General features: G+C 35.1%; 1 long non-coding RNA gene across 1 annotated transcript; it reads left to right on the top strand.

Moving 5' to 3' along the window:
* The first annotated feature begins 1819 nt into the window (after positions 1-1819).
* On the top strand, positions 1820-10649 carry LOC125392443 (uncharacterized). Its single transcript, XR_015004652.2, has 3 exons — positions 1820-2071; positions 5902-6013; positions 7909-10649. It is a non-coding gene; the product is annotated as an uncharacterized LOC125392443 (long non-coding RNA).
* The last annotated feature ends 9487 nt before the right edge of the window (positions 10650-20136 follow it).

Below are 20136 nucleotides of genomic sequence, written 5' to 3'. Positions count from 1 at the left end.
GGAAAGAAGGAAGGAAGGAAGAAAATAACAATAAAAATGAATCTTAAAGATATTCTGCTATACTCATGTATTGGTACCTCACTTAGTCATCATCAAAGAAGTTCCCTACTCCAGCAGATGGGAGCAAACAGAGAGCAACAGCCAGACACTGTTTCACATGTGTGTCTAAATATGAGCTATCCATAAGATCCCTCCACTTAGAGCTCTGGGTATCCAATGGAAGAGGAGGTGGAAAGTGTGTGGGAACCAGAGTAGACAAGGGACACCCAGAGAGCAAGGCCCTCTAGATCAAAAGCAAATGTCATAAGTACTCATAGACATTGAAGAAAGAAGCACAGGACACACAGGGGTCTCCACCAGGTCTTCTGCATATATTTGTTTAGCTTTCATTTTAGTGTTTTTATGTTACTCCTGAGTATGTGAATGAATGGGTCCATTTTCTGTGCCTTCTTTTGGGGTCTATTCCTTCTTGTGATTTGTCTTACCCAATTTTGATATGATAGTTTTTTTATTATCTTATATTTTATTTTGTTAAAAAATAAATAAAATCAGGGATACACAACGTATAGACATGACAAAAATAATTTTCTTAACATACGATTTTACTTATTATTGCTTCAAATGTTCATTAAAAATATGGATATTACTTTAGTAGACAAATATTTTATTTATTTTATCTTAATAAAGGCAAACACTCATTTTTACATATAGAAATCATGCAAAGCAAGTCAAAATCAGAGATGACTTTAAGGTTCTCTATAAATTTCTCAGTGTAACACTAAAGTCATATTTTAATGATGCAAATGTCAACACAAAAGGTTAATTTTCATACCCATTCTAAATTACAGAGAAATTGAAATACTGACTAATTTTTAAAAAGTTTTTAAAATTTTTGATATTTATTGAGATTTACATTTTTTCTGCTCCCCTCCCTGCCTCTTCTCCCCACTTCAATCCTCCCCCAAAGTCCCCATGCTCCTAATTTATTCAGGAGATCTTGTCTTTTTCTACTTTCTACTTCCCATGTAGATTAGACCTATGTAAGTCTCTCTTAGTGTCCTCATTGTTGTCTAAATTCTCTGGGACTGTGGTTTGTAGGCTGGCTTTCTTTGCTCTATGTTTAAAAACCACCTTTGAGTGGGTTCATTTGATAATTGTCTTTCTGTGTCTGGGTAACCTCACACGAAAAAATGTTTTCTAGCTCCATCCATTTTACTGCAAAATTCAAGACGTCATTATTCTTTTCTGTTGTGTAGTACTCCATTATGTAAATGTACAACATTTTTCTTTATCCATTCTCCATTTGAGGGACATTTAGGTTGTTTTCAGGTTCTGTCTATGACAAACAAAGCTGCTATGAACATAGTTGAGCACATGTCCTTGTGGCAGGATGGAACATCCTTTAGATGTATACCCAAAACTGGTATTACTGAGTCTTGAGGAAGGTTGTTTCCTAATTTTCTGAGAAATCACCACACTGACATCCAAAGGGGTTGTACCAGCTTGCATTCCCACCAGCAATGCATAAACTTTCCTATTCCCCACACCCTCTCCAGAATAAGTTGTCATCAGTGTTTTTGATCTTGGCCATTCTTATAGGTGTAAGATGGAATCTCAGAATTGCTTTGATTTGCATTTCTCTGATGACTAAGGATGTTGAACATTTCCTTATCTATCACCATGCATCAAACTCAAGGCCAAATGGATCAAAGACCTCAACTGAACCTTATATGAGAAAGTGGGAAGTACACTTGAATGCATTGGCACAGGAAATCACTTTCTATATATAACCCCAGCAGCACAGACGCTGAGAGAAACAATAAATGGGACCTCCTGAAAGTGAAAAACTTCTGTAAAGTAAATAATACGGTCAACAAGACAAAACGACAGCCTACAAAATGGGAAAAGATATTCAATAACCCCACATCAGACAGAGGTCTGATCTCCAAAATATACAAAGATCTCAAGAAATTGCACGCCAAAAGATCACATAATGCAATAAAAAATGGAGTACAGACCTAAACAGAGAACTCTCAACAGAAGAATCTAAAATGGCTGAAAGACACTTAAGGTAATGACTATTTTTTTAAAATTTTTGTTTGTGTATGTGTGACTGATTTCTATATTCAGATTTGTAGAGTATGCTGTTTTGGGAATTCTGTCACACATCTGATTTTCAGGCTAGACCCAGTTATACTGTAAGACCCTATCTAATAAAAATAAATAAAGCCTGTATCTTTAGAGATTTAAAATAAGTACATTTATATTGGAGAAGTAGACCAGATGAAGAAAAGTTAAAGACTTTGTTTACTGGATACAGAGTATAATAAACTTTACAAATGTAATGATTCTCTTCTAGCATGTATACCTGGGTATTAAAATGAAATGATACAATCTTCCATACCTGTATGTTTCTAGATAGATACAAAGGTGAGTATTTTGTTCATTCATTTATTAATGATTTGATAGGAAATGATACAATTAATAATGTGAAACTTTATACAATAAATTAATCCCACAAAGACAAAAGTGCTTAAAACTCTGTACATTATAGCAAGTCCCTAAGGGTCTTTGGACAGTCTCAGGTAATTTCTAGAGCATCAACAAGATCCTAGGAGACTTCATTATGTTTATTGTCAAAATACACACTGAAGTATCAACAAACTATGCTAAAATACCCGGAGATTTCCCTTTATAAAACGAGTTGCCTCCCTTTGTGAGGTAACCGAGACACAGAAAGACAAACACTGTACATACACACTCATAGGTGGATATTAGTAGTAAGGCAAAGGATAAGCCAGCCTATAATTCACGACTCCAGAGAAGTTAGATAACAAGGCGAGTACTAAAAGAGATGTACATGGATTCCCTTTGGTAGAGAAATAGACAAGTTCTCCTGAGAAAACTGGGAGTGTAAGATGGAGAAGGGAGGGAGAGGAGACAAGGGAAGGGTGGAGGGAACACGAGGAAATAGGATGTTTGAGATGGGGGAAGGTACAAAGAGGGAGAGCAAGGAAAGAGATATTTTGATTAAGGGAGTCATTACGGGGCTGGAAAGAAACCTGGCACTAGGGAAATGTCCAAGAATCCATAAGGATGACCCCAGCTAACACCCTAAGCAGTAGTGGAGAGGGTGCCTAAACTGGCCTTCCCCTGTAAATAGATTGAAGACTATCTTAATTGTTATCATAGAACCTACATCCAGCAACTGATGGAAGCTGATGCAGACATTCACAGCAAAGCACTGGGATGGGCTCCCAGGGACCAGTTGTAGAGAGGGAAGAGCGATGATATGAGCAAAGGGTTCATATTCCCATGATGGGGATACCCACAGAAATACTGACCTGAGCTAGTGAGAGCTCACTGACACCAGGATAACAGCAGGGGAACCTACATAGGACCAAATTAGGCTTTCTGAATATGGGTGACACGTGCGTGACTTTGGCTGTTGTGGGGTCATTGGCAGTGGGACAAGGATTTATCCCTAGTGCATTAACTGAATTTTTGGAGTCCAGACTCTATGGAGAAATACCTTGCTGAGCCTAGATATTTTGGGGAAGGGCCTTGGTCCTGCCTCAAAGTGATACCTCAGACATTATTGATTTCCCATGGAAAACCTTACCCTCTCTGAGGAGTGGATGGCGTGGGGTAGGGAGAACTTGGAAGAAGTGAGATAGTGGGTACTGGGGTTGGGATATAAAATGAGAAAAGATTGTTTTTTAAAAAATAAAATTAAAAATTTGCTGATAAAAGGATGGATGATAGATAGAAGATATGTGGCAGATAGATGATAGACCGATTATTGATCGATAAATAGGTAGATGCATAGATGATATATAGACAGATTATTGATCCATATATAGACAAGAAAAGCATAAATCATTTAAGAATGCTCCCTGTTCTATTTTCCTATTTTCCTTTTCTCAAGGAATTTGCTTCTATTGCTTTGTAAGGTGAGTATAGTTTCTCTCATGCAGACTTTACCAATTCTTAACTAATTCAGAGTTAATGATCCCAAATAATTGCTCAGACTTGTTCAGGGACCATCTGCCAAATCCAAAGAGACATTTATTCCTGGGAATAAAAATGTGCTTTTATTCATGTTTCATTATTACTTCTTGGGGAAACATTTGTGGGTTCAAAACCAGAAATTCATAGCAAATTTTATAATGCAAAGGGCACAGTTTCTACTCTGATGATATGTATTTTAACCATTTATAGAACATTTTCTGTTAGATTATGTATAATTATTCTATATGCAATTTTTTCTAGTTCATTTCTGCCAGGAAATAAAAGGCATTTGCAGGAATTGATTTTTTGCCTATAACTATTCAACTAATTATTGAAATAGGTACAGTCATATTTGATACTGTTTCTTTAGCTTGATACAATATTATTTCAACATACTTAACCTAATATGATGTGAAGAGTTTAATATGATTTATAACTTGATATCATGTTAAGTATTTTTGTTTTCTCTATGTCTTTAACACATTTTAACCTTACAACCTTTTTGAGATGATTCTTCTAGAAAGTAACAACTGAGTAAAAACATCTAAATTATAACAATAAGAAAGTAAGTCTATTGTAAACAGGCGAGTGTGATGATGATTACAGTTCCACGAGAAGGAGACAAGACTCTAGTGCAGTTTTCAGCTGGCTTGGTACTGACCTGTGATTGGAATGTATGAAGACTCAGTAATTAAAGACAGTTAGGACGCATGTACTGATTGTCAAGACAGGCAACACTTAAATTGATTGATAGGGGATACTTTTGGAAATAGGGCTTGGGTCAGAGAATAGACAGTTGAGAAAGAAATTAATCTTAGAGAAAAAAAAGAATGCCTGATGTGGTCTAAATTGATATAGGCTTTGTCAAGACATTCGGTTTTTGAATCATGAGTTACTTAAGTCACCTTATCTATAATAAATAAGTAAATATTAGATACAGATATTTGAATTGGTTTAAAATAAAAAACAGTCTAAGATGATATTGAATGACATAGGATTAGAATTCAATAATAAGATAAATTATTTCTTAATTTATGGAAATGTCATTTAGCATGAGATGCAAAAGCACTGAGTTTAGCTGGAGATATTTTCAAATTTTAAGACTCTTTTGACACAAGCTTCCACTGGCTTTCTTAGATTCTAGTAAGAATGAAATGCTTGTCCACAGCTCATGCTCATGTATCTTTAGTGGCTTCTACATCTGACATATGTCTGCTATTCCCAGTGGAGAACCAAAACCATTCTGTAAATCCTTACACAGGCAGGTCTAACTGAGAACCAAAAGAACAAGAGTCAAGGAAACTTGTTCCTTAGCTATTCTTTAGTCTGGAGGACCTTAGAAAAGGTATTTATAATGTCATAGCTGAAAAATTAAATAAGGTCAAATTCCCTTCTAGATCAGTTATCCAGGAAGAATTTCTAGGTAAGAATGTAATTTTCACAGATGAATTGGTATTAGGTTTAAGAATTTTTAGTTGTGTTTGTTCCTAAGTACTCTCATAAAAAACTACTAAAACCCAAATCTTTTCAAACAAATCAGGGAACAAGCAAACAGATTGTACTGATGCCTGCTATTCAGAGAGGGATAAATTTGAGGGCATTACAAAGCAATGCCAAATTACTGAAAAAAATAATATAGCACAGAGAATGAATTTTGGTAAAGAAACACAGATAGTTCAGAATGTCTCATGTAACATAAGCATAAAAAAGAGGTATTTTTTGTCATGCATTAAAGGATAAGTTTCTAATAAGAAACCCTATCTTGAGATAGTAGAAACTTAAATAGTTAAGACCTGGAAGAACATCCTGTTCCTGGGGATGAAGCCTTGAAGGGAATAGTGGAACTGTGACCTCCTCCTCTTCACCTTCTTTCACACCTTTCCATTAAAGAACAAATGTTGCTGCCCTACCTGTGCTCCACATGAAGAGCTGCTTTGCTAATGGCCTTAAAGCAGTGGGTGAATGGACGTCAGAGGGAAGACATAGACACTGGGGAGCCAAGGTAAACCTTTTTCCTATTGTTTGAGTATTCTCATTTTTCATTAAGAAAATGGAAAGCTGGCAGCCACAGACATGAAGAGAAGTGTCTGTCTTCTGAGGTCAAAATGTATATTTTGTCTATTGTTGCTGTAAGAACCTGCCACTGTTGAGTGACTTTTTTAAACCTTAGATGTCTAGAGATTTGAATTCTAAAATAGATTCTGTGAAGTAAAATTAAAGTGCCTGATAGAGTGCAGTTCAGGGACAAAGTAGCTTTTTTGCCACCTTGGGTATATATAAGCTTCTAGAATTCTCTGGCACATGGAGATGCTCCACTCTTAAAGACAATATTAAACTAGGAAACATTTGTCAGCATGTGGCCACAGTGGCCTTAACTCTCTTATTGATTCTTCAGCCTTAAAAGAAACTTTCTGATTAGATGGAGTTTATTTAAAAAAACAATATCCTTGCATTAATATCTGGACAGTAGCACACTTAATTTCATCTTCATCCAACATTTCCCTTTATCATGTTATATAACTTTTTCAGAGTGTTTGCGATTTCACTTACCTAAGAACAAATATGGAAACTTTGGAATCCTTGAGTCTCAGTTTCATAAAGAGAAAGTGAAAACATATGATTGAATCAGGATGAAAGCCAGTTAAGAATACTATCTGTCAAAGGTTTGGATGTACTGAGGAATACAATCAGTACTTAGCATGACACTGGTATCTTCATTGACAAGTTGAGTCGACATTTATTAGGAAAAATGCCAAGTGCACATGTGAATATTGATAATTAGTGTCAGTGGTCATGCAACATCATGGGCAAGTGTTTGTACTACAGGCACACAGCACAATCTCCTTCCTATGAATCATGTAGAATATATTACCCTTCTACACAAATTCTAAGTTCTTTCCTGGAAAGTCGTCATAAATTTAGCCAGAAATTCTGAATGCGTACTAAAAGAATAGTGTTTATTTCTCCCGATCTGTATGTAAGAAGTAATGCATTTTCCTTTCAGTATTGTCTGAGGATTTTCTGCAGTATTTTAGCACTAGCTACCTAACTGAATGCGTTATGAGTCTAGGTGTTTCTGCAGGAATCTGCATTAATCCCCATCAAGCCCAAGTTGGACTTAGCAGAAACCCTGAAGGACTTTGTGCTCTTAATTACTGCTTCCGTCTTTCCAGATATAGAACTCCCATGGTGATGGGCAACTGGAGTAAATCCCATCACTAAGGCACTCTTAAAATTTATAATCATTATCAATAACCTTTCCATAAAGCCTAGTTTAAGGATAATTTGAAGGAGAGCCTGAAAGTATGACATTTGAGAAATTAACTGAATTAAAAGCAAACATTTAGACATTAAACACCTAGTCAAAAATATGTAATTGTATTAGAAAAAATTCTCAGTATTCTGAAAAGGAATAATTTTTTGTTTTGTTCCTAAATACTTAGTGTTCATGGCAAAGACTGTATGCACTTTTTTCCTGAGTACTGAGAATAAAGTCAGATATAGGAAGGCAAGTGAGCTGCCAGTGTTCTCCACTCCAAGCGTTACAATTAAAAAAGAACATCGTGGGGGGGGCATAAACAGCTTTGCTCATAAACTTTTTTTGAAGTCAACACAAAACTCCTTTTAGCAATTAATTTGGGTGTACATAAACTATCAAAGGTACCCAGTGTTATTTTAATGACAATATTTCATTTTAAAAATCTTGATAAACAAAGCTGAATTGAAGGAATTATGTTTTTGTTTACTATAGTTTACTTTAGTTCTTCCTTGATTTATTCTATTTCCAAAAAAAGGAGGAAAGAAAGAAAGAAAGCATTCAGAGTTGGCTTTCCAAGAAATTCTAAAAGTCTATGAATTTTGAGAGTGCAGAAGTCTAACTTCATCTTATACTTTCAGGTAACAGTCGATCAGTTGAGTGAAATCAAGGCAAGAAACTTAATCCGGACAAGAACCCGGAGGCACAAACTGATCTGGAGGTCATGGAGGAATGTTGCTTAGTAGCTTACCACTCATGAATTCCTCAGCCTGCTTTTTTATACCTTTCCATGACCACCTACCCCAGGATGGCACTGCCATGTTTAGTTGGGTACTTTTACATCAATCACTGGTTAAAAAATTCCTGCAAGTTTTTTCTGAGGCCAGTATGGGAGGGGAAGCATTTTCTTAATTGACTATCTTTCATCCCAAATAGCTCTAGCTTGTGTCAAGCAGACATAAATTAGCCAACAAAATACTTGTATAAAGGTTTTTAAATGCGAATAATTATAGTCTTGTTTGAACTTAACAAATATGATTAGCAGATATTAATAAGATATAAATTATTTTTGCATTGTGTGTGATATTATCTTTGCTAAATGGACAATTGACATGCAGTTTAAATACCTACACAGAGAAGTAGAAAGTTTTAACTAGAGTAGAAACAAAGATTAAAAAGGAACATAAGTGAAAGAACTGTATCATTATTTATTTTGTAAAATACATAAAATATTTGATAATAATTAAACAGCATTAAAAGTGTATATATCCTTAAATATTTGAAGGTACATCACCTGACAATGTTCTGTCATTATTTGGAATTGGTCTTTGTATGGCACCTTGAGTGGTGCCATTTGTTATATACATTTTAAATGAGTGCCCTAGAGTGCAGCACTAAGGGTAGAAAAGGGAAATATAGTCACTTTCAAGAAATATTCAGTTCAATATTAGAAAAAAATAGCCTGAGAGAATGTTAATATTAAGTCAAATACCATGGAGCCATCAAACTTCTTCACATTCCTTGAGAGACAAGAATTCCAGAGGTTAGAAACTGAAGCACCAAGAAAGAATATTCTACACTGAATATTTATTTATGTTCAATCGACAAAATGTCTTCTCATTAAATGAGGATCGGAGGGCAGTGACTATTGAACCAATGGACTGCCAAAATAGGAAGCAACTGTTGCTTCTCTTCCTTACAGCACTTACCTTGCTTTATATTCAAGATCCTGTAACTGTGACATAATAACCACTAAAAGGTTGTACATACAGTAACAGGTGGCATGCCTCCAGCCAAATGGATGAGCAGATTATTCCCCAAATGTTGCTAAGAGTTCTGAGTATTTCCAATATAAATATTTAAATACACTTTAATCTAAAAGCAGCAAGCAATGTGTAGATGCTGCTGGTATAACTCATGTGATGAAATTTAATATTTTATTCTAAAATTATACTCTTTTGGTAGCTAAATCAAGCTGAAAATTGATACTTGGTATAAAAGCACCTTTATATATTAATAGATTTTGAAAGCATTATTAGAGCCTTGATTGAAACTATTCCCTTCTGTGGAAATGAGAAAGGATTTTAATTAGCTTTATTAAAACTTTAGGTAGTGATAAATGACTAAAGTCCTTCTTTAAAACCTTCCTGTGTTTTTATTATTAGAATTTGTTTAATGGAACTCATTACTAAGCCAACTCACTTCAACTGTTTAATTCTCAGAAAGTATCTTAGTGAAAAGTTCTTGGTTAGAAAATTGTTGCTTTTAAGACGGAAAGTGCCCCCCCTGTCCAAATGGCAATTAAAAGAAATAGGTCAGGCTGATCCTCTGCCTTAGGGGCGAGGTCAGATGAAGTCAAATATAATGAAAGAAGAAATGGTGTAATGTGAAGTCAGTTAAGAAAAGCAGCAGATACTCATAAACATTTCTGTGGAAAGTTACCAAATTTCCAGAAGTTATTTTTTTAGGTACTTAGGAATGGCACTTGCTGAACAGCACATGTACTACTGTGGTTGCTTAAACAGAGAACAGGCACTGAGAATTTTCTATGCTATGCTTTTTTGTGTTTCTATTAGGATGGCAGAGCTATATAGAATGTTTACAGACAACCTTTGCTGGGGTCAATAATCTACGTGACAACTTTCATAGCATAGAGCCTGGAGTTTCAAAATCCCACTAAAAAGGCTGAAATAAAACAGGAATCCTCAGAAGTGCAACATTGGTATCAACTGATAATGGATTCTAAGGAAAACTGTTTTAATCTAAATGTCTGTCTCCGTCAACCATCAATATCACCTGTTTCTCTTTGTACACCTCTTAAATATAAGAAGTTGCAAAACTTAGATTCTTATCTTTCTTATTCATTAGGGACAAGGTGTTTTAAGAGACACGTGAGCCAACCCCGATGGCATGCTGGTTTCCCCTGCGCTTTCTGACTCTTATCAAGTTCTTTGGTACACTTTTGGACTGTGATCCTTACCCAGGTAAATAAGTTAAATAGGGTTTTCTATGGCCTTTAAAAGCCACAATGAAGGATTGATGTGCAACAAAACTTGGAAAGCCTCCCTAGAAACCTTCCTCCATTAGTCTATATTGGGTACTAGATTCTCAAGAGATATGCCAATGGGATGAAACATTGCTCCAGAGGTTAAGAGTGTTTTCTGCTATTCCAGAAGGCTCCAGATTTCTTCCCAGTACTCACTTTATAAAACAGTATGTAATCCAGATCGAGATGAAATGACACCCTGTTCTCATTTCTTTAGGCACTTGCATACACACACGATGTACAAATCAATATGGGCAAAAAATAAATAAAATAGAAAAGAAATCTTTTTAAAAAATAGAAAATATTGAACAAATCAGACATATCAAGAATATAGAAATTGCCCCTCTTTATAGTTTCTTGAATACATGGACAACTTTGTAGTTTAAATAATTTTAATATAAAAACTTTACAGATTCTGTCCTGTGATTTTTAAAAATATGTCATTCTTATCTTTGAATTTTGCATAAGGAATTTATATGGGCCTATGGTATGTACATATTTAACGTTACAGAAATTATAATTTCAAGTGAAATCAATTAACTAAGGAGTGTGTATGTTGCTAAACATTTTGCTAACCAAAACAGACACCCTCATTACTAACGCTGTGTGTGAAGAATGAGAACCTGGCTGTATAAGCAGTCCACACTCACACCCTCTCTTAATACTCTTGTGTCATGTACTTGAACAAAGACTTTTGTAGTACAGAAAAAACTTTGTATTTCCAACTTACTAAGATATGCTGACAATAGGCCTTCATATTAAATGATCAGTACAAGTTATTTGGGATATGTAAAAATACTTAAGCTTAATTTCTATTTTAAAATGTGTTTTAGTTTAACTTCAATAAAATCACACTAGAGTAAGATTCTGTTTTTCTTCAATGGACATTTTTTTAGACTATTAAATGTAGGCAAACGTGAAACTATAGTTTTCATCTCATTTGCTTTTAAAGGTCAGAGTTAAAGTGAAGGGTTTTGTCAGAATTATGTCATTAGAAAACACAATACAAGTATAATGAAAAGGAATCCCATTTGTAGTTTTTCATACCACTCAGAATCTATTTAAATTGTGAGTACATACAACTCCTAGAATTAATTCTAGATATTAACATTATCTATTCGGAGTCATACCGACTTTCTCTTAACCAAGCACTGCAAAATAATTAGCTACACTTGATGACTACTGTCTCTCCCAAGGCAATTTTTTTCCCAAGCCACACTCCCTGGGAGCTGGTATGCAATGGTTTGAAAATGCTGATACACTGGAATCTATCTTCTTTCAAACTGCCTTATTAGACATTAGACCCTTACCTGTAATATTTCATATTCTTGAGCATTTCCATTCTTTTTGTTGAGTTTTTAAAGCATATTATATGTACCTGAGCCATTCTGTCCAAGTCTTTCTTAAGAAAGAAAGTTAAGACAATTAATCATTTTTTTTATTCCCACAACTAAATAGCCATGATTACTTTTGTAAGACTAAACTGGTCAATTTCTAGGTATATGGCAGGTCAGATTCTAGTTATCTAGCAGAAATGTAACAAAAAATATATAAGTGTATGCATATTTACATCACTTGATCTGACAATATTACTCACAATAACAATACACTAACAAGAATTCTAGTTTTAGGTCCAAGAAACTTTCTAGTTTTTTCAGTCTAGTCCAAGAGACTTCCAAAGCAATGTAAACTATGAATGTGGTCCTTGGATGTGTCTCTAAAGTAAAAGTTAAGCCCTATTTCTTAAGACACAACATATTGGGATACCAGTTTCTTATTAGGTTACTTGAGTTGGATATATCCTTAAAGTTTCCTTCCTAAATTGTAGCGTCCATGGTACCAAAAGGTACTATGCAAGCATCAAAGAGAAGGAAGCAATCAATAACTCAGAAGCAACACCAATGAACCATAACAATTGTTAACAAGGTAAGCTATCCGTGAAGGTGTTACCAGTAACACTCATATGTTGGTGGTAACCAAGAGTTGTCTAACCAAACTTAATTTTACTAACCAAATGGAAGTCAAGCCTGATATAATAGAAAACTAGCCAATTTCCTGGGGATTGTGTGGTCATGAATTTTAGAAGAGAATTTACCACTGCCAAATTTGTAGGTCAGAATAATTTCTAACTACAGTCTAAATCTTACTCTTATACCTATAAATATATACAGCTATCGCCCCTTATCAAAGAAGCTTCTCTTTATAGCATAGAAAGATCACACCTAAACAAAATGCAGAGAGGGAGCCTCATGGGAGGCTCAGCTCAAGAGACTACATCAACACCACAGCTACTGCATTTGTGGTTCAAGAAAGAGCACAGAAGAAGAGACAAAAAGAATGAAAGAGCTGAAAAAAAAAAAACAGGTAGTCTGCTGTAAAACAGTCACTCCTGGAAATGGCTGCATGAACAGGGTCTGGAAAATAATAATACCAACAGACATACTATCATGGAAGTCTGGAGATTACACAGTGTCATACCCTTAGACAAAGAAATACAGGCAATTAAGGGCAGCTATGAAATGGAGAATTATCCTTTGCTAGGGCTGATCATCCTAATTAGTTATTGAGTAGAGACAACAAAAAATGACTCAACAGGTTGCTGATGTGTACATATATATCTATATCAATGTATGTATTTATGTTTGTATGCATGTATGTACGTATACATATGAAATACCTTTAGCTTTGCTAATCAAAGAAAAAAGGCCAGTAATTGGGAGTAGGGGGGCATGGAAAGAGTCAGAGGGAGAGAAATTGTGAAGGGCAAGAGAATGGGAAAAGTAATATAATTTTATTTTAATTTAAAATACATAAAAATCAAAGCAACAACAACCAAAAACTCAAAATATAATTAAAAAGTGCTACTACAAAATGCATAATGGATACTGTAATAGTTATAAAATAAACAATTTAAATTAAAAATAAATAGAATAAATAATAAATGGATTAAATTCATCATTTAAAAAAGTAATTATATATTAATAAAATATGATATTTTTTTGCAATCAAATAAAAATAAAGATATAAGAACAGAATAGGTCAAAGCTTTTGAAAATCTAGTTTTCTTTCCTGACAGAAAGAGCGAGTATGTGTATACTTACTGGCAGACTTTGTGGGTCAACTTGTTACAAGCTGAAGTAATCATAGAAATTATTTTATAATTACAGTGCAATGAAATCAAAGAATTTTATGAGGCAGAAAAAATTACTTTTGCAAAAAGTTTAAAATCAGTCCTAGTTAAGACGCGTGTTTTTCTAGACCATTATGTGTGCTGTGCATTGCTCTGCACAGAGTTCTTTTCTCTTTTGTCAGGATCTTGACCCGAATCTGTTTAAGAATAATTTGCATACTAAAGTTTCAATTCTCCTATCTAAGTAACTTTGGATGTGTTTTATGTGTGTTGGTTTGTTTCAATTAGCTGTTGAGCACTCCTCACTGTACCTTTTAAAATGTTCTAGCTATAAATCAATGTGACTTTGAAAACTGATTCATAGACAAAAACTTTCAGTTTAAAGATGCCTTCCAGCTTCCTCTTTCTTTTATTTTTACAGGCATGTTGTGACCACAATAAGTCACTTTTAATTTCAGTTCCTTGTTTGGAGATGTAGTATATTAGAATTAATAGTACAGAATTTTCCTTTAAAATGCAATGTTTCTGTGTTAATTTTTTTCATAAGTACTTGAAATTTTTGAAACTCAGGAATAACAAATATTATATATTTTCCATTCCTTCTTAGTTCACATTTTGACAGATAAAACTTATATATTAGGTCAGTATTCATGCCAATCAGTACCCAAATGATGTTCAAGTATTAGTTCTTCATTATTATGCACACTTGCACAAGCATGCTTGTATGGTATTGTGTGTCTGTGTTTGTGTGCATGTGTGTGTGTATAAAATCACTTTCTCAGTTAAGATCAGTGTTTTCATTTGAACAATTCAGATTTTCAAATGATCGAATGAGGTTCACCCACATATTACAGGGTAATGTGCTCTATTCAAAGTCAACATATGCAAATGTTAATGTAAAAATTCCCTCACAGATATATCCAGAACAGTATTTGAAACTGAGGCTGGTGTATAAATTTAATTAAAAAAGACAATAGAACATGAGTGAATTTGTGGTCCTGGATACGTTGAAAGTTTGCTCCATAGAATATTGTACAGATTGAATTCATTTGTTAAATTTTTTATTGACGGAAGAGCTACATTATTGCTCGTTTCTTATCATACTGATGTAGCTATTAGTTATTTATCTGTGAGACACTGAGCTGGAACACTCATGGAAAATATAGCTGTTCTATTCAATGTCTCTGACATTTGGAGAAAGAAAAGGGCAGGCATCATAAAACCATAAGCACCAAATTATTTCCAGCTAAAGCTGCTCAATTATGATAGATGTGTGTGGTAATTTATCTAATTACCATCACCTGTTGGAATGTAGCAATCTGATTATTGTAAGATGTATGCAAAAGCCTCAAAAAGATTTCTTATTAGGTGGAATTTGTTTTCTTGGAATCAGACTGTATCTTCTCTCCACCAAGCAAATAATTAAGATAAAATCTACATGAATTCAAAGAGCAATGTCTTCATCTGTTTATGAAAGAAGAGAACAAAATATGAAATATTCTCTGAGGCCTGCTTATCATGAATATTGAGGAAGTGAACAAGTCATTCATCCTGAGTATACCACATAAAAGAAAAAAATATAAAATTAAATGAAGAATCAATATTTTTCAACCATATATAATACCACAAAACCAAGGTCATTCTGTAATATACTTGTGCCATGGCTCATAAAACTTTGAAGAACAAGCCAGGTGCTGGTGACGCACGCCTTTAAACCCAGCTCTTAGGAGGCAGAGGTAGACAGATTTCTTTGAGCTTTAGGCCAGCCTGGCCTACAAGAGCTACTTCCAGGAAAGCTAGGGCTGTTACACAGAGAAACCCTGTCTCAAAAAACTTTAAAAAAATTTAAGAACAATCACAGAAATAATGCTTGACAATAAGAAAGTAGAGAATTATGTTATTAAAGCACTCATGGAAGAACAAAATTAAGCCTTAGACAATTTTTTAATGCTATGATATGCCTATTATTTAGCATAGAATAAACCTACTGAATTTTATTGAATGGATATTAAGATCTCTCAAATCTTAATATTTAGTAGATGGGTAGCTAAAAGAATATGAGGAGTTCCTCAACTATTCTTTATTTAAGGCAAACACATACACACACACTTCAGAAGCACACACACACTTCAGAAGCACACACACACACAAACACACACAACTTCTTGAAAAGCTGAGTCTTACTTGTCGTTTTCGTAGAAGAAACCTCATAGTAAGAGATAAAAATGGAACTGAACTTCTTACAGCACCTATATAAGAGAAACCTACAAACTCAACAGCCAGCTGACAGACTTAAAATTTAGAAGTAAGAGAAACATAATTTTCTTAAAGGGAAACAAAGAAGGAGAGTTAGGAATTCAGACAAGACACAAAATATAAAGATGGTCAATATAAACTATTACAATCTAGACAAAAAGTTACAAAAAATATTGCATATCCAAGATTTCTGGGATATTGCCTAGGTTTTTGGTACCAGGAACGATTTCACTGTTCTGGAATTGGCCTTGTTGTGGGACATTTGTTTACACTATATTAAGATATGTCATTATAATAAGCTTAATAAGAAGCGTATTATATATAAGAACGGCCAAAAGGTAGACAGGAAAGAGCTGGTGGGATTTGTGGGGAAGAGAGGAACTTTGTGAAAAAGAAAGGTGTCCAGATGCCTGGGAGATACTGCAAAGGTCAGATATGTGTTACAGAGCAGAGGTAACTGAACTATATGGCAGAATGCACATTAATAAAGACATGCTAATTCAAGTTACAAGAGCAACTTGGAAAGATGCCTAGTTAAGGCCAAGATTTCATAATTATCAATAGGTCCTTCTGTCTTTATTTGGTGGTTGTTATTACAAGGAAAGACTCACTACAGAGCACTACTTCTACCATTTAATTAAACCAAAATAGTCACTAACTAGTTATTTTTGAACCCATAGATAAGGCTCACCTCTGTCAAAGAAATATTTCCTTGCAACAGTGAAAGGAAAGTTATTACAGAAAAACAAAACAAAATGCAGGGACGCATGACCAGTTAATGCCCACCCTCAATTGATACACTACAATATGATTCCTGTACCTAATACTCAGGGATCACACTGGGAAGGGCAAGTAAGATTTTAAGAAGTAGAAGAGCAGAAGGTTAACTGTGACATTTCATTTCCTAGCATATTCAGAGAAGACACACCTGTAAAGTCTCATCAGCATACTTAAGCAAGACATGAATAACAATGGCATGGCACCAACAAGCAGTAAAAAATGAACAAAGAGAGTTCTTGGGGACTTGACTCTCTTCAAAGAACTATAGGTAACTTATAATTTCTGAGAGCATGAAAAGTGTATGTGTGTGTGCATGCATATGCATGTGTGACTACTTACATATATATAGGTTCATTAATTTCAAATAGGGAAAGAGAGTGTAGTCCTGGAGATAAAATGGAGAGAGAATAGTGAAAGGCAAAATTGAATAATTATATTTTAATTGGAAAAAATATTTTTTTGAAAATTGCTATTTATGTATAATCTCAAAAAGTTAAGTGTGAGTGAGAAGTAGACATTGTTAGCCAGTTCAATGGTAGTGACAGCCCCCTATCAGTTATCACACTGTATTTGTTATTTTTCTGTTGCTATTTGAAAATTCTCTGACAAAACAACTTAAAGAAGAAAAGTTTATTTTAGCACGTGGTTTCTGAGAGATGGATTTCATCCATGTTGTTGAAGTCATGCATATCAGGGAGCTGGCTGATATTTTTATTCTCATACAGGAGATAGAGAGAGGGAGATGATATAGAGATAAAGATAGGGATAGATTATATATATATATATATATATATGTACATATAGAGAGAAAAATGATATATAGATGATGATGAAGAAGAAGATAGATAGATAGATAGATAGATAGATAGATAGATAGATAGATAGATAGATGAGAGACAAGCAGAGAAAATGAAGTATGATAAGACTACAAAAGCTCAGAGCCTACTTCCAGTGGTATACTTTCTCCAGCAAGGCACCACCTTTGCTGACAGACTCTATAACCATCTCATATGATACCACTAGCTGGGACCAAGTGTTCAAATACACAAACCTATATGGGGCAATTCTCATTTAAACCAAAACACATGGCTATTACTGTATGTAAGAGTGAATTGGTCAAAAACGGATGAATTACCAGGAAAAACAATCCCTTAAAAACTTCTAAATAAAGCATTCAAGATTTGTTTCTGAGACAAAGAAGTAAAGAAAATCTACATGAAGCTGACCCAAAACTATATTCTTTGATAAGCATATGCTGAGAAAATGAATCCCTATCAATTTTTTGAAAAGCATTGATTTTAGGAACAGAGTTAACACTCACTCATTGCAATCCAAAATGTTATGAGAAATCCTGTAACAGATCAAATGTACACGAAAATCATATTTTAATAAGCGTCATAATTTATGTCCATTTCACAGTAGGCCAATGGGATTTATGATCTACCTGCTCTCTTACTGACTATATAACTGTAATATGTATTCTCAACATTTAAATACTCAAGATGCTCCCCCATCAGCAGAGTAGGAGCTACTGAGATGAGAACAGCTAGAGTACTTTAAAACTGGCATAACATCTCCACTAAAATGTGAATGATATGAATAAATAACATTCATGTGATAATGTCAGAATTATTACTATCCATAAACTTTTATAAAAGATAGAGCATGGGACGTGCTTCTCATCATGTTCCCATTTCATTCATTAGCTTGGCACTTGTAAAGCCCAGATGGACCATGGCACATAACAGAGGATTATCAACAGAATGAGCACATAGCAATATACCAAGCACAGCTCTTATTCTGGATAAGAGAACCTTAGTAGAGCCAAAGGTGCTTTGGCTACCAATTTGTATAATTTCCTGCTTACTGGTGTTCATCATTGAGAAAAGCAGTGTGTACTTCCTTTAAAAATCATAGATATCATGATGTTGTCATAGAGTTTAGTTCATTATTTTGTCTTTGTTAGTTTTACATTCTCCTTGCCGTGTTGACCACCTAGGGAAACAACATAAAGGGAAAAGATATCGCTTTGGATCACAGCATCAAAGCCATGGTCATTAAGCTCCACTGCTTCCCATTGTCAGTTGTTTTTTACTCATTACTCTTTGCCTCATTAAGGAGGCCCGCCATTCAGCTGCAAAATAAATATACTCACGGAAGCTTAATTCTTTCTTGTGAATGCTTAGCTTTAGTTTAGCTTATTTCTAGCCAATTTTTCTTAACTTAAATTATCTCATCTCCTTTTTGCCTCTGGGATTTTTCTTATTTTTCACTTCTGTATGTCTTACTTTTACTCTTACTCCATGACTGGCTGTGTGACTGAGTGGCAGGCCACAAGCATCATCCCCTCCTTGTTCTCTTGCTCCTTGGTCTTCCTTTCTCTCTCTTTCTTCTTCTGTTTATTTGCTTTGTCTGCCAGCCCCTCCTATCCTTTACCCTGCCTTACTATTGACCATTCAGCTCTTTAGTAGACCAATCAGGTATTTTAGACAGGCAAAGAAATACTGTTTCACAGAGTTAAAGAAAAGCAACAATAAAAAGAATGCAACACTTCTTTGCATCATTAAGAAAAATGTCCCACAACATAAACAAATGTAGCACATCTTAAATTAATATTCCAAAACAGCTCCCAGGCTTTCTCAAAGAAATATATGTGATAGAATAAAACCTCTCTTCTAATGTCAGATAGGAATCAGTGATAAAAGAAGCCAGGGCCAAAGTAGCTTCAAAGACAAGTCAACAGGACATTCCTGACCAGCAGAGGCCCTGACTTCTAGCAGAGGGCCATCAGAGGGATAAGTTTCCTTCAGGCCGGGGCAGGGTCCTGGAGAGGAGGAGCTTGGGCGTTCCCCGACCCCATAGATGCCCAGGTCGCCCTGCAGTGCTGGCTACCCCCTCCCACCTGCCTTCCCAGCTCCCATCCAGGTATGAATTCCTATATTTCTCCCTTCCCCCTGGGGCCATAAAATTTCCCCAGCTCAGCTGCCTTGCACGCTGGGCCTGCATTGTAAGCACATCCCGGAAAGAGGGAGTGCCTGTGCTTCAATAGCCTGCCTGAGGAAAGGTGGGCATTCTGTCAGTGAAGTCCCTGCCCAAGAAGGGAACCTGATCCGGTAACAGAAGTTCCAATAGAGAACATTTGAACGAAGAGATGGGCAGACGCCAAGGCAGGACCTCATCCAACAATCTGAAAAACAACATGAAAACACCAGATCCCAAGGACCCTACAATAGAAGGACTTGAACACCTTAACCCAGAAGAAGTGGAAAAAAGTGCCATTATGAAAGCAATAGAGTCCCTTAAACAGGATATGAATAACTCCCTTAAAGAATTGGATGAGAAATATAACAAAAAGTTTGAAGAAATGAGTATAGAATTTGATTAGAAATATAACAAAAAGGTTGAAGAAATAAGTAAATCCGTGAATGAGACCCTGAGAAACCAAGAAAAAACAAGCAAACAAGTAAAGGAAACAGTCCAAGAATTGAAAACTGAAATGGAGGCAATGAAGAAAACACAAAACAAGAACCGGCTGGATATGGAAAACCTAGGTAAACGAACGGAGACTACAGAATCAAGCATAACCAATAGAATACAAGAGATAGAAGAACGAATCTCAGATTCTGAATATACCATAGAGAAAATAAATGCTCTGGT

Source organism: Myodes glareolus, chromosome 12 (genome assembly GCF_982192425.1).
Source record: "Myodes glareolus chromosome 12, mMyoGla1.1, whole genome shotgun sequence".
Lineage (NCBI taxonomy): Eukaryota > Metazoa > Chordata > Mammalia > Rodentia > Cricetidae > Myodes > Myodes glareolus.
Note: the sequence above shows the minus strand (reverse complement) of the source record. Positions and strands in the feature narration are given on the sequence as shown.